The 14,136-nt window shown below is 40.4% G+C and overlaps 1 protein-coding gene across 3 annotated transcripts in view; it reads right to left on the bottom strand.

The window, feature by feature from the left end:
• pacsin3 (protein kinase C and casein kinase substrate in neurons 3) overlaps window positions 1-13,007 on the bottom strand; it is a 36,726-nt gene extending 23,719 nt beyond the window's left edge. For 2 of the 3 annotated variants that reach the window (XM_047581518.1, XM_047581520.1), the window contains exons 1-2: window positions 12,589-13,007; window positions 6,004-6,069 (exon numbers count right to left, since the gene is read on the bottom strand). The gene's annotated coding sequence lies outside the window, so the exon portion shown is untranslated. The remainder of the gene's footprint in view (window positions 1-6,003; window positions 6,070-12,588) is intronic. The other variant, XM_047581519.1, reaches the window with a different exon arrangement.
• Between the last annotated feature and the right edge of the window lie 1,129 nt (window positions 13,008-14,136).

Genomic DNA, 14,136 nt, shown 5'->3' with positions numbered 1-14,136 from the left:
TCATGGTTTGTTATAAATAGCACAAAAAGTGGCATCAGATCCAAAAATAAACTGAAATAAAGTCATAGAAATCAGAAAATTAAATTCCTATTTAAAAATAAAAGCCTAGTTATTCTGTAAATGTGCGAACACTATATCCAATATCAGCATATGGGCAAAAAATTATGTTAATTATATAGGTTTTTATGTCAAAATCCATCTAAAAGTGAATAAAACTGCTGAATATAGTATTACACCAGTCAGGCATAACATTATGACCACCTTCCTAATAATGTGTATTTCTCCCTTGTGACTAATCGGAGAATGGACTTGGACCTTCTGAGGGTGTCCTGTGGTGTCTGGTAGCAGGATGTTAGTGTTAGTGGGGGGGTCTTTGAGGGGAGGGGTCTCTGTGGATGAATTTGGAGGCCAGGTCAACACCTTGTGCTGTTCTTCATGTGCTTTTTTGTTTTTTTGAGTTGTTCCAAAAGCGTTTTTTTTTGTGTGTGTCTGTGTCATGCTGCATCCTGCTGGGGATGGGGCTATGAGGTGGGGGTGTCTGGTCTGGTCTAGGTGGGGGCTACATGTCTAAGTAACATACACATGAATGAATGTCAGATCCAAATGTTTCCCAGCAGAACACTGAACTGTCACAAGATGCTCAACGTCATTCACTTCTCCCGTCAGTGGTCATAATGTTGTGGCTGATCTGTGTATGTATCAGTTCTCTCTACCAAACATCTAAACGTGTTACCGCGTGACTACAACACGGCTTCTTCCAGAGGCTTCGTGACTCCACGCGGCTCAACTTGACGACACCCTGAGAAGTTATTTCTGGTTATTTTTTCCTCCCTGCGAGTTCGTCTTAAATCGGCCGTGAATTGACTCGGCGCTGGGAGCAAACTGCTGCTAAACCAGCTGCAAGAGCAAGGACAGTAGCCTTGGTGAAGATCTGCAGGGAACGAGGCAGGAGTGGAAATAAACTCAGCAGCCATGGAGGAGGAGGAGGAGGAGGATCAGCTGTAGGTGTGTCTGGGTGTGTTCTTGTTGTTGTGTCTGATTGAGATTAGACGACATCACACCTCTCCTCCCTAGAAAACTAATCCACGTCCGGCTGAGCTCTAACTAACTGTGCAGCCCGGGTGGAAGCAGGAGGACGGTGGAGCATGTGTGTGTGTGTGTCACAGGTGAGTGGTAAGTATGCTAACGGCGGCGGAGGCATCTGGCACCAGCATGCTGGAACACGAGAGAGTATGAGAAAAAAAATAAAAAATGCTGCTGCTGCTGCTTCAGGCTTCAGTTCAACCACGAGGCCCAGACACGTAGATATTTAACCTCATGGGACCCGAGCTTTTATTTGGTTTGCATTTTTAATTTCTCCAACGTATCTGGGATCAGTGGGACCTGAGATGTGTAAAAACCAGGAAGTAGTAGTTTTTGGGGGGAAAAAACATGTCCTCATATGTGGACACTGGGATTATTTCATTATTTATGTTATAAAGAAGTCACCCAGTGTGTGACAAAATATAAAACTGTTTATTTTAATACCTGAACACGGCAAAGACAGAACGAGGAAGTCACAATGTACTCAACTCGCTAATTAGCAACGTTGTAGCTCGTTAGATCGTACAATCTAGCGAGCTCGTAGAATGAATCATGTTTTTACACCGACTAGTGTACTGACCCTTGTTACCACTAGATGGCAGACAGCAGCGTCCACTAATGAGGACAACAGGTTTAAGTGAAGCAACTTAATGTCCCCATATGAGGACGCAGGGTCTCAGGAGGTTAAATAAAGCACTAACCAATCTGTTTTTTTACGACTTATTTGATCTATTTCAGAAAACTCACGAGCCATGAAGAGAAGATTTATTTGGTTTGGGTCGATCATGGGCCCCGACAACTCCGTTATAGTTTGTATTAAAACACAACTTCCATGGATTATAATTTGAATACAAAAACATCCCATAAATCACCCAATAAAAAACAATAATTTGCATCTTAAAGATTCTTCTCAAGTTAGTACAAGAGCTTTATTTTACTGAACATAACAGATCACATCAGACAGCGCTGGGAAAAAGACGCTAATTTAGTAATTTCAGAGGAAACATGCCTCCAAAGTTGAAAAAAATCAGTCCACTTCTACAAATTCTCCTTCTTGGCATGATTTCTGTTGGAAATCACGTCAAACTTTTTGTTACATCGAACCAGAAATCCATATTCAGTTGTTCGTAGCTTTCATGCCTAGACCACATATCTTATCTTTCTGGAATGATGTGGGGCAACTAACTGCTGAGACACTGAGCGCCACGTTTGATTTCACTTTTACTTTTCTGTAACTCTAAAATTCCAGAAGGGCTCAGTGAAAGGGACGTACACCTCTAGGAGATTTTCATGGTAGCTAGTTAAACAAAGCAATAACTAAATGTTGGCTCCTACCATGAGGCTTTTTTATGAACACTGTGAACTCTATACATGTTATGGAGAAAACGATCTTTACCCTGTGGAGATGAATACTGAGAAAAAATGAATTTGTTATGTGCCACACAATGACTCTTAATATCTTTTTCAAGTCAGTTTGCACTGTCTTATGTAATTTTTTCATTTTGTTTCATTTCTGCTGACGTTGTCCCAGCCCTCATTTGATTTGTGGCTGTTCAAAAATAAAATAAAATAAAAAGAAAGCACAGTGAAACAATAACTGCATCAGTCAGTTTGAACATTTATGCTGAAATTTAGCCCACGTGGAGAGAATGGATTTATTCCAATAACCAGAGAGATTATCGTTCACACATCTGACGCTGAGTTACAGCATCAAAGATAAATCTTGTGTCTTATTCTTATCACCGCAGAGACAAACCTGCTTCTCTAGCTGCATACTTCAATAAACACTCTTATCACGGCAGGTAGAAAGCTTCAGTTTTGATTTGGCTCAGTGAGAATCCTTCAGCAAACCAGGATGCAGACGCGTCTTTGCAGCAGGAGTAGACGAGGTGACGCATTAAAGGCCACTACATGGAGGAGTGAGTGTCCGGGTGTGGCTCAAACACAATGAAAGCAGTGAGGACTGAATAAACTTTAAGGCTGCTGGAGGTGTGCAAGAGAAGATTATGAAAGTCAACAGGGAGGGACACGTTTCCTCTCCACAGACGCCTGAGAACCACGATCGAGGACAGAGACGTGTCTCCAGGTAGAGACGGAGGTTCAACGAGACAATCTGTGACACAACAAACCCCCAAAAAAAATAAATAAACACACCATCAGCCCAGGACGACTGTGACGTCTCCTGCGTCTGGACCAGAAAGATGTAACGTGTTAACAAACAAACTTTAAACATGCTGCATTCAGATAAACGCATTCTAATACAGATCCAGGTCTGTTTTCAGTCTTTATGCTAAGCTAAGCTAAGGTAAGCTAAGCTAAGCTAAGCTAAGCTAAGCTAAGCGGCAGCAGGTGGTGACAAGAGAGGTGGAGGAAGACGAGGGAAAAGAGGAGGAGAAAGAAGAGGAAGAGAAGGTGGGGTAGAACAAGAAGAAGATTCTTTGTTTTGATTTTTACAACCACATTTTATTCAATTTAAGCAAATTTTCACAAATTTCAAATGAGCCGAAAAATGACAATTCCCTTATTTATACATACATGATAAAATAAAATAATAATAATGAGCTTTTTTAATGTATGTATAAACAAGGGAACAACAAGAAGATGATGGAGTTAAAGGCGAGAAGACAAAAAAGAGGAAGAAGGTGAAGAAGAAGAAGGTGAAGAAGAAGAAGAAGAAGAAGAAGAAGAAGAAGAAGAAGGAGATGAAGTAGAAGAAGACGAAAATGGAGGAAGAGAAGAAGACCACGGGGTAAAAGAAGACAGAAAAATAAAAATAAAATGAAGATGAAGAAGACAAAGACGAAGGAGTAGAAGAAATTGATGGGCTAAAAGAGGAGCGGTGAAGTGGCAGAAGGAAAAGGAGCAGAAGAAGAAGAAGACTTGTTCTGTCTTAACTCTGACTGGGAGGGGTCCAAACCTCCATAAATCCACGAAGAAGCAACAGGGACCTCACATCTGATCCAGAGCTCCGGCTGCAGAGCTCTGCATCTAATAACAGGCCTGAGGAAGAGAGGGATGACGGGAGGAGAGCGACACGGAGGGACAGAAGGAGATTCTGGTTTACAGAGAAGTGGGTCAGGCCAGTGAGGAGGAGGAGGAGGAGGAGGAGGAGGAGGAGGGGGCGAGGCAGCGGAGGGAGGGATGAGAGGCAGGTCCAGACCTCGTAAGCCCCATTGGAAAACTCCCGGCCATTAATCTGATTAATGTAAACCAACAGTTTCCCTGCAGCCAGGCAAAGCTACATGCTTCAACATATGAGGGAGGCATGCGGGAGGCATGAGGGAGGCATGAGGGAGGCCCACATGAGTCCATAAGCCCGTCTGCATTCCAGCAAAGCTTCACTTTGAGACGTTACGGTGCACATGAAGGCCCTGAAGGTTTCTAAAAACAGCAGCCCGGACGCTCGGTTGTGCTGCTGCTGCTGCTGCTGCTGCTGCTGCTGCAGCCGCCAACAGCTGGAGGGATATCAGAGTCTGAGAAGCAGCTGCGTCGCTACCAAACGAGAAGGAAAATGACAAGTATGCTCACAGTGATTACGAAAATAAACTACAGTATGGGATCATCTGGAGGCTTTGGAAACTGAAGAACATCGGGAAGATGTTTAAAAAAAAAAAAAAAAAAAAGTAAATTAAACGTAACTGTTCTTTGATGATGGAAATAGAATAATGATAAATATTCGAGGAGGAAAGAGACGCCGTTTGATACAGATGAAAATGAACCTCTGAAGAACAACCAAACAACGAAACGATGCAAAACTATGAATCATCGCGACTTCTAAAAGGCCCCACAATAAAAGCCAGAGGTTGACACAAAAACAAATCTATGAATAAATGAAACAAAGCTACGCCAACTCTTTATAGAGACTGCTTCCCTTGGAAATTCCCCCACCTTAAGTGTCTGAACCAATCAGCCACAACATTATGACCACCGACAGGAGAAGTGACTTTTGAACCTGACATTCATTGGCGTGGATGTTACTTAGACCAGACCAGACCAGACCAGACCAGACCCCTCCACCCCATAGCAATGATGGCAGCAGGAGTCGACCTGGAATCCAAACTCCAAGACCCACCCCCCCACCCCACTAACACCACAAGACGCCCTCAGAAGGCCCATGTCCACTGATTATGAGTCACAACTGTTTTGGAGGCAACAAGGGAGACCAACGTAATATTAGGAAGGTGGTCATAATGTTATGGCCTGATTGGTGTAATCCCATATTGAGCAGTTTTATTCACTTTTGAATATATTTTGACACAAAAACCTATAAAATATACATTATTTTGCATTTATACCAATTTCAGATATAGTGTTGACGTTTTTACTTGTTTCAAAGTGGTCATAATGTTATGCCTGATCGGTCTTTGTTCACATGCCTCAAAGTGTCGATCAATCGAGAACTTCATTGAGTTTGCATGAGACAGGTTTTATATTCTGACTATTTCTAAACATGGAAGCCAAGCAAAAACTTCCCCACCTGCAATTTTTTTTTGTGATCTGGAGTCGCTCCGTTGGGAACTGATTATTATAATGAACCAAATCAAATCAGATGGGCAGGAAACACGCCCCAGTCTAACTTTTTTCAAAGAATACTAGTGTTCATATAAACTTAGCCAGTGTTTTTTGCAGCTGTGATTATGTCAGTAAAGTCAGACATCGTCAGCATACGAAAAAAGAACAGATTGACCAAACAGATCGGTTTAAATGTGAGGTAAAAACGTACTTGAAGGAGGATTATTCAGGAGATATCATGAGGCATCAACAAACAGAGCAAATCCTGAGAGGATTATATGTAGCAGCTAAATTGAGACTCAAACCACAGAAGAAGAAAAAAAAACAAAAAACACAGAAAGCAACTCCAAGAATCACAAATAACCGAGCACAAGGCTGAATGTGCAGCAGAGCGTCAGCAGGACTTACCTTAACAGAGACGAAAACAGACACGGACAGATGTCCCAACAGAAGACAGGCTTTGTCTCCACGGGCCTGAGAGACGAGGAGACAGAGGGAGGGTAGGAAGCAGCAGCAGAGAGAGAGAGAAAACACACAGGGCGCTTTGTTAGACAGCGGAGCGGCAAAGCGGTTAGATCGGATCCCCCTGCAGAGCTGGACGAGCCGTTATAAGGCCGGCGGCTGGAGGGTGGCACATTCTGGGAGTCCCGGTGAAATGCCTCAGGTCGAGACCGGCAGGGGAAGGTTAATTAAAACGACTCCATTAGAGGAGGAGGAGGAGGAGGAGGAGGAGGTCAGAGCTGTTAGTTAACCCTCTGAAAAGCCGCAAGAGCAAGAGGTGTCATGATCTGACTTCTAATTTAAGGTTTTGGTGAAGGTTTTCTGTCAAAAAAACTAAACCTGAAGCTGAAATATTCCAGTTTTCAAATTAAAAGATTAAGTTTTTTATTTTATTTTTTATCTCTGACGCAAGTTTCACTTCTGAATGACAAGTGTTTGACCTCCACCCTCTTTATTCTTTGCTCAGAAGACAAACATTGAAGTGGTTAGTGATGAACACATGAGAGCTGCTTCGTGGGTATTAGTGAGCAGATGAAGCGAAACCAAAAGGAGGCTTGAATGAACGAAGACGTCAGATGATCCTGAACTTCAAAGGATCATTTTATTCCAGGATTTGTTTTGAATTCATCTAATGCGGCTCCAGGTGTCACATCAACTTTCATCCCCACATAAATAAAGCCAACACACAAATGATTAGATGAGGAGTTTTTGACAGAGAAACTCCGACTTCGACCAAACTTCGACTCCAAAAGGAAAAAATAGTAAGAAGTTCTGACTTCAGAGAACTCTTAAAGGGATACACCACCCTGTGACGTGAAATTTAGTCGCTCACCGAGAGTTGGATAAGTGTTTTTAAATCGGTCCAGGCATTGTCTTAATCCAGCAGCACAGCTGTTAGCTTTAGCTTAACATAGGTGCTGTAATGTAGAGTAGCCAATTAGCCAGTCGTTCGCAAAAGTGTTAAATGAACTCAAGAATTTTCCTAATTACTTCTTGTGACCTGTACATTCACATTGCTCCAAGGGCGCAAAGACACCACGCAGCACCTGAAAACACCCAACTTCTGTCCAACACACGATGTGACTGGTTTTCAGGTGTCTTCTCCCCGGGCAGTGGAGCTTTATACTGTCAATATACTGTGGACAAACCCATCGAGACGTCACCCATTGAATCCAGAACCTCAAAAATGAAGCCCCCAAGTGGGTGGAGCCTGTTGTGGCCATGTTGGATGGCAAATACGGACATGGGGGGTCGTGTATAGCTATAGGTCTATAGCTGCCCTTGGCAATCCCTTCGAATGTTTGTACTCGATGTGAAGGTACAGGTCACAAATGTAATTAGGAAAATTCTTGAGTCTATTTATCAGGTTTGCTAACGACTGGCTAATTGGCAACTCACTACAGCACCAAAGCCAAGCGAAAGCTAACAGCTGTGCTGCCAGATTAGGACAATGCCTTATCCAATTTATCCAACTCTGGGGAACACATGACTAAGGTGACTGAATTTCACAGAGGTGGCGTATCCCTTTAAGGCTCATTTAAGGTGCCAAAGGACTAAACGTCCTAACCTACAAGCTATGTTGTACAAATGTTCATACCTCCAAACCTCCCAGCTGGAAACACTAAGGCAGAAACACACTGTTACAGTCTATGTAGAGTCTGGGCTAACGTTAAAAGCTAAACCGCCTATTACGCGTCAGGTTGCTGCTGGCAAAAGAGCGGTGAGGACGTCAACGTCACAAAAAGCATCAACTCTCGACCCTAATGCAGCTCTGACGTATACAAAAATTCACCCCTATACATTTGTACTAGACTGTAAACATGTTTATGGCACCGGTTCTGACTCTGACGGTAGTAACCACACTGAAATACAGAGATTTGGTTGCTTCATTCACTGAATTTTTAATTAGCTTAGCCTCCTTAGCCACACGTGACGTCACATCAGTTTTTCACCTGCATGGATGGAAGTGAAAATTCAAAATGTCTAAAACCAAACGTTTGTCAAAGTTTGTCTGGACTTCACCTCAAAAGATGCAGACTGGTCAACCTGCAACGAGGGAGGCAACACCTGGAATTAGATTCAACATCTGAAGGCGTACAGCATTTTATTAAAAGCCCAGAAATGTAGCGTCTTTCATAGCCTGACAGACCCCACGCCTCTGATTTAATTAGGAGAATTATGACAGTTTAATTCATAATGGTTCTTTATTTCTTCATCTTAGTTGTATTTATATTATTTATATATCAACTTATGGCTTTTGGACCAAGTTTGTATGTTTTCCATTCTTTAAGCACCGCTTAGTATCCACCAGTATCAGATAAAACCTCAACGATACCCATCCGTATTCATTTCTATATTTTAACACAGAGATCTCCTGGAGCCAGCCTCTAGTGGCCATTTGAGGAACTGCAGTTTCTGTCACTTCTTTGACCTTATAACATTAGCAGCTGATTGGTTGCAATGTTAAAATAAAATGTCAAAGCCACACTGAGCTACTGTTGATGGTTCTCGTGGATTCAAACACACATATAACTGCTTCTACAGTATCGTATTATTAGAAACAGCCGCTGATCTCAGTCCTGTAGCGTCTGACGGCCGCCTGCAGCCCGAGGCCGTGTGTCTAACTGATAAAAAAAATACCATGTGACGGCTCTGCAACGGAGCCGAGGACAGAAAACAAAACCAGATCAGAGGGAGGAGGAGATCAGCAGAAGCCAGAGAGTCAGTCAAAGTAAAAACAACAAGAAAAAAAAAAAATAAAAGGGGCAAGTCAGCCTTGTTCCCACAGTCACAGCTGTTCTCTCTGCTCGTTTCTAACCAGGACCACATCACATGGAAGGAGCCATGTTTGGCCGGCGCCGCCTCCGACCTCCAGCACAGCTCCTGACGTTTTTAAGGGTTTCTTAAAAAACGCAGCAGAGACGATCAATTAAACAGAACATTCCTTTAAATGATCCATCGTTTAAGTCATTTCTAATGATTTTTGTTCATTTTCTTTCATATTATAGCTTCTGTATTTCATACTGTGACATTTTATTGATCAACTGATGAATTAAGAAAACATTCGTCTGTTTTTGTCAAGTTTCTTTACTTGATTTTGTAACTTTTATTCATTTTATTTAGTTATACATATATTCAAAAAACTAATTTGAAGGGGTTTTCCAAGTGGTAATTGAAGAAAATGTGTCATGTTTTAGGTCCATGTTTTAAAATACACCTGAAAACTTCTGGTGTGTTGCCCACATTTCAGTTTTCCTTGTACAAATATATTTTGTGACAAAACACAGCTTCTGTCTAAATGTTTTCTTGAAAAATGAACAATGAATCATTAGCAGTTTGTGTCGTTTATAAAGAGATTTGTAGTTTTTCTTTCATGTTACAGTTTCCAGATTTCCTCTTAACACATTTAAAGACCAATTTCTGTGAGTTGTTTTAAGAATATTGTCATGTTTTTACGTTAGTTTAGGTCAACATTGATGGAAATCGTCACTGAATCTTACTGGACAACCTGTAAATAATGAGGAACAGATAATTATAAAGTGGAAAACATTCATCCTTAACACGAAACCTTTTCAAAGACGTCACAAAAAAAAAACTGAAAACGTCTGTTAAAATTTATATTACGACAAAACACAGCTACAATCAATTAATGAACTGTCCTAATAAATTATTAACAGTTTAAGTTATTTCTCACATTACAGTTTCTATATTTTCTCTTAAGTTAATCCTCTAACATTTTATTGACCATTCGATTAATAAATAAAACAATCAGCTGTTTGTTTTCCAGAGTTTTCACTGAGTTTCAAAACTTTTAATACTTTGCATTACACTTTTTTAGAGTAGTATTTCAAGAATATTTCATATTTTACAGGTGTTTTAGGTCAACGCTCATGGGAAAACGTCACTAACTTGTTTTATTTCCCTACTCCTGTTGGATTTTAAACTGCGTCTTAAATATGTGGTAAAAATAAAACTGAACACCTCTTGCTATGGTGATACTACGGTACCAGGATGGCCCGTAATCCTCAGTTACTTTCTACGGCTTAACGTTTAAAAGGCATGTAAAGATAAGTGTCCAATCAGGGGAGAGCTGACAGGCGTGCGTGGGAGTTATGTGTTGGCATATTTAATGTTTCCATGACATTCCTCCCGCCTGGCAGCGGTTGGAGCCTAAAGCAGGGAGAGGTTTGTGTCTTTTGTCTTCTACTGAAAGCAAGCAAACTAATCTGTCAAGGAAAAGCTATTAAAAATCACTCGTTTATTACCACCTCTATGGAGCAAAGTGACAAATTGCACGTGAACATTGCACAAGTGATTCATTTTAAACCATAATGCAATGACGGGTGACTTCACCGTGCACTACTAAGGAGATTTTCAGCCGCTTTTAGCTCATTGTTTCTGTTTGCTTCATTGAAAACTGTGCAATGGGTGGATTATCCAAGTTTTCAGAGGCACATGGTTGCAGCAGTTCATCATAAAGCAAAACAAAACGTCTCTCAAGGGTGTTTCTTAGGGATGTGTGACGAGAATAAGAAACCGGTTTGACTGCAGCTCTTTCAGTTTCCTTCTGTGTTTGTTTTGACGAGTGAGTCAACTCCTGATATTCTTCAGATATATTTGCTCCACATCTGGATGGAAAAATAACTTATTGGCGCAGCTGAGGGACTGTACAGGTTTACGTTTCTTTTACAGGATAAATGATTCTGATTAGAGATAAAGTGCAAAATGATCAGATGTGTTTACAGCTAAAACATCCATAGATGTAGGACTTTATAGACAAAGTGTCTCTGTTGCTGTGGAGAATCATATCTGCTGGAAATAGTCCAGTAGAAGAAGAAGTCAGACTTCCCTCCCAACTCTCTCTCTTACCTTGAATTAATAACAGTAGATGGAGGAGGAGGAGGAGGAGGAGGAGAAAGATGAAGAAGAAGAAGGGGGAAGAAGACGAGGTGAAAGATGTAGAAGAAGAAGAAACAGGAAGATGCAGAAGAACAAGAGAGAAGAGGACGAGGAGAATGATGCAGAAGAAGAAGATGGAAGAGGATGCGGTGAAAGATGCAGAAGAAGAAGATGGAGGAGGACGAGCAGAAGGATTTAGAAGAAGAAGGAGAAGGAGAAGGAAGATGCAGAAGAAGAGAGAAGAGGAGAAGAAGAAAGATGTAGAAGAAGAAAAGGGAAGAGGACAAGGAGAGAGATGCAGAAGAAGAAGGAGCAGGAAGATGCAGTAGAAGAAGAGAGAAGAGGACACAGAGAAAGATGCAGAAGAAGAAGATGGAGGAGGACGAGCAGAAAAATGTAGAAGAAGAAGGAGGAAGATGAGGAGAAAGATGCAGAAGAAGAAGAAGAGTAGAAGGAGGAGCAGAAGATGGTGGAAGAGAAGAAGACAGAGATGGTGATGGAGGTGAAGAAGATGAGCATACAGAGCTCTATCTACCAACTTTTTCTCTAACCCTGAATTAAATCAATACAAGAAGATGACGGAGAAGAATGAGGAGGTAGAAAAAGAAGAGAAGAAGTAATTTCACACGAAATCATGTCCAACCCCGAATGTCTAGAGTAGTAGAAGAAGAAGAAGAACTGTATCTCTACTGTCCACATAGAGCTTTGGTTCATCTTTGTTTTTCTACCTCCATCTTTCTGTCCCTCCTGGAAACTCCTCAACCTGATGTTTTTACTCCACATGGAATAAATATGCTCATAAAGAATGAATTTATTCCAACACCAGAGAGAAACATCAGGAGTTTACATGGATTTTTAGGAGATAAACAAATACCAACCAGAAAAAATAACTAAATGATCTTCAATCAGACGTCAGGTCAGTTTATTCTGATCGAGTAGGTTCCATGGTGCTTTTTTATTCAGATCATTAGCGTGAATATTTTTTATTAATATTATATCTATCTAAAACTGTTTTGAACTTTTTCTGGCAATTTCTTAAAGTGAAATGTCACCCGTGACCTTAAAAAGTGATGATTTACATAGAGTAAACGACTTAAACCCGTTGTTAAAACATGCTCCAACATCTTCCTTTGAGCTTTAAATTCATTCTGGGAAACTTGATCTCATTGAAATCGATCTTGAACTTGATTCATTCCAATAACTAGAGAGAAACCAGGAGATCACATAACCAAAGGCTTACGCCACCACCTCTACATGTAATTAAATAAAACTCCTTCTGCTCAGGTCAGTCTGTTTTGTTTTGATTATCAGTGAATTAACTGCAAACATCCAAGTGATCAATGAGTAACCAAGGAGTTTTTTCCGCCCCCTGTTGGTCAGAAATCACTTGACGCAGCTTTAAAGTGTTTGTTTTATAATAAATACAGTGTTTAAGCGTCTTAATCATAGCAAACTACAACCCTTTAAGATTACACACACACATATACATACTCTAAAGCAATAATAACAGTGTTCACGTACTGACAGGGGAACTATGTGACATTTCTGGAGCCGTCAGGGTGTCAACATGTGCAGCCAGGTGAGCTCTCTTACCTGTTTGGCTCCGACGTGGAGTCACAACCCGAACTCAAACTCCTCCAGCAGCAGCAGCTGCAGAAAACAAAATTAAACTCCGACTTCTACGCCTCCACAAACTGCGACATGTTGCTTAGTTGTCTCGTCGTCGGGCCCCCCTCGGCCATTTATACGATGACAGCGATCCAGGCGCTGTAAATAAAAAAAAAAATAAAAAAAAAAAATGTCGCTCCACGTTCTTGTTCAGTTGCTCGTTTCTTTTGCTGCCTCCGTTAAAAGTGGACTTTTTACTTCCTGGATGGGAAGAAGGAATAAAGAGCAGAGAGAAGTGTTTGTTCTTCCTCGGAGGGGAATTAGAAGCTGTTTCTGCGGGCTGGTACCGAGTGCGTCCTCCCCCTCCGATGCCTCCTGGCGTCTCCGTGTAATCAGATGCTGCTCAACCACAATATCCATTCATCCTATTACAGAGTTTAACCCTTCGCTGTCTGCAGCACGGCTTTACACAGCAACCTCTAGGAAATGGTCAGCAGCAAACAACCTGAGCTGGTAGTTTTATCATTTAAGCCCAAATCCAGACTAAACAAAGATAAACTGACTCGTCAAAATAAAATATTTAAAATCCATTTTTTTTATTGATGATTTTATTATGAAAACTAAATTAAATGGGTTTTATTTTACAACATATTAATACAATTAAATGTATTTTATGAAGCACAGGCATTTATTTATTGTAATTTATATATTAATTTAAAAGAATATAATTAAAATACAATTTACTGTACACTTACAGGATAAATGACAAACAAAAATGTATAATCATCTTCCCCACTCCATAAAGTTGTCAAGAAAATATTAGAAAAATTGTAAATATTAAACTATTTAACTTTCCCTATATTCTTAAACCAAATTAGGTTAAAAAAAAACTTTGTAAAATACGTTTTATTAATAATACATATTTAGATATATATTTAAAAATAATGACATAATCTTTACTTCCAAACCAAACGCTAGTATAGTATATATATAATAAAAAAAATAAATTCATTTTATAAGAAGATGTGATCAGTGCTGACAGATTTCTAAAATTCAGTTTTATTGTATGTTCAATTAAAATCTTCTAGAATAAAGAAACCATGGAGGGAGGAAGTCTGAGTTCTCGAAGTGTCCCTGAAGGCACCATTAAACCAGAGCATCGAGAAAAAATAAATAAAAATAATATCAGTATGAAAAACACATGAAAAAAATATTTTCATGTCTTTTTTCAAACACTGCCTTTACGTTCACGTTTTTTTCTCAAGAAACGTTTTCTTTGCAAACAGCGCCATCTTCAGGAATAAAGCAAAATCACAAAAACACCTGATCCAAGACCATTAAAGGCCAATCAGCTGGAGGAAATCTGAAATATTAGAATTTATTTTGCAGTCTAGGAGACATTTCAGCAGAATTAAAACAGATAAAGACGTGGACGTCGGTGCCTCAGGACCACAAATGTCCAAATTTAAATTTAGATTTCATCAGAAAAGAGTTGAAAGGCTCCGGACATCCTTACCACTCTTCTCTCTTCAT

The sequence above is a fragment of the Mugil cephalus genome, chromosome 3 (genome assembly GCF_022458985.1).
Source record: "Mugil cephalus isolate CIBA_MC_2020 chromosome 3, CIBA_Mcephalus_1.1, whole genome shotgun sequence".
Taxonomy (NCBI): Eukaryota; Metazoa; Chordata; class Actinopteri; order Mugiliformes; family Mugilidae; genus Mugil; species Mugil cephalus.
This window is presented reverse-complemented; position numbering and strand designations above follow the sequence as displayed.